Raw genomic sequence first — 2,098 nt, 5'->3', positions numbered from 1 at the left:
GGTCCACGTTTGGGTATAGGCCCCTTTTAAGGTACCTCACGACTTTCAGTAGTTTGGGGATTTAAAGCTACATTTTCTGACCAAATTAGGTGTAATTTGGTATTTGGCGTTCCCAGTGGACACAAAAATTCTCCACCAAAAATTGCGAACATAGGTCTACATTTTGATATAGCCCCCATATAACCGTACCGACAGATTTTGGGTATTTTGAGGATTTAAGCTATTTTTCAAGACCATTTATCAGCAAGATTTGCAGCTATTTGCAGCTAAATTTTGGTTATTCGGAATCTGGGGAGTCCAATTTAATTATTAAAAAAATAACTGGACCGAACCTCGGTGGACCTTTGTAGTTACGCTCCATCCAACAAAAGTATATTGCACTAAAAACATACAAAAAATAATAATTTTTGAAAATTTATTGCTTTATAACTATGTAACTTCAGGCCCCAAACATTTTATTTTAATTTAACTTAAACCCTCCCCTATCAATAAAAAATAAACTTTGTTTAGTCTTATTACGAATTTATTCAACAATTAAATAAATATGAGATCAGGTTTTTAGCAACAATTTTATTAAAATCTGATCCGTCAAAATTTCTTGCACTTGACACTGAATAACTGAGTGAATATTTACAACAACAAAAAAGTAAAAACAAAATCTTAGTCAGCAGAGTGTCTGTAATCGATATAATGGAAAACATTTCGCAATTTTATACTTTGATTTTTTTGACTTTCGCGCCGCTAGATCAATGATTTCGTCCTCTGTGCGACCTTCCGAACCATATATGCATTTGCATAGGATTCCGCTGTCTACTAATTAAATAAATTCTCTCTTCAAGAGAAACCCCCACTAGGGCATTCACTACCTTTATTAGAAAATAACCCTGTTTGCTACGTGAACAGATAGGTATACAGGGCAATCATGAATATTTCCCTCGGAATTTTCCGCACGGAAAATAATTTTCAAAAGTTAAATTCTTTTAAAATCAATATTTTAAAACATTGGAAACTACTGAAGTCGCTTAATTATGCAATATTCTCACTGAATCGACAAAAAATATTCTCCTGTTAGACATAAATATGGAAATAAAAATGCTGAATTTGAGGAAAGGGAAAAAATTCCTCACGGAATTTTTATTCATGATTGCCCTGATATTGTATAGAAATATGTTTCTTGCATTCACTTACTTTATTATTCTTGCATATTCTTAGGCAAGCTAAACCACTGTGCCCTATACTTTTTAGTTATTTACCAACAAAGCTTTTCTGGCTCGTATAAAATTCAAATGATATGAATGATATGTATTTGAAACATATCAATTAAATTTTATACAAGCCAATTTCAACTTGATACATATCGACGCCTCCAAACAATAGTATGCTAAGTCGACTTAGCATGTTTTCAAGTTCTTTACATTTCTATATTTAACGTCCTTTAACTTAAATTCTGTCAAATTTTGGTAATAATCGGACAATCCGAACAGAAGTTATAAACAAATATTTACTTAGCATAGTACTGAAGGTCAAAGAAATTTCCAAACTTTTAGAGCTTGTCCAGCAAAACTCACTGTTCAGAATTAGCAAACTATTAATTGGAGGTGTCGAACGTCCTTTAACTTAAATTCTGTCAAATTTTGGTAATAATCGGACAATCCGAACAGAAGTTATAAACAAATATTGACTCAGCATAGTACTGAAGTTCAAAAAAATTTCCACACTTTGAGAGCTTCTCCTGCAAAACTCACTTTTTAGACTTACCCCCATTATTATAAGTCTTCTTTTGTTATAGTTTGGATTTACCGAACAGATTTATAGCGTTCCGGTTAAATTAAAGTTAAAAGTGATCATTAAATTTTATCGAGGACCTTCCTGGCATTAACTTTTAACGTTAAAATTATATTTTTAATTCCTCCAAATTGGTTTACTTTGCGTTTTAAAATCCATCCAATAGTAAAAGAACACATATAATAATGGCCCTTAGCATACTATTATTTGGAGGTGTCGATATGTAATCACCCATATACACAAGTGTTATCTATCATGATTATTATCTACAATCGTCCGCCCAAACAATCACTCTTGAAAATGTTTTCGTTTC

The sequence above is a fragment of the Musca autumnalis genome, unplaced genomic scaffold (assembly GCF_047663935.1).
Source record: "Musca autumnalis isolate F117 unplaced genomic scaffold, ASM4766393v1 scaffold_1, whole genome shotgun sequence".
Classification (NCBI taxonomy): Eukaryota; Metazoa; Arthropoda; class Insecta; order Diptera; family Muscidae; genus Musca; species Musca autumnalis.
The sequence above is the reverse complement of the archived record's forward strand: the minus strand, read 5'-3'. Positions refer to the sequence as shown.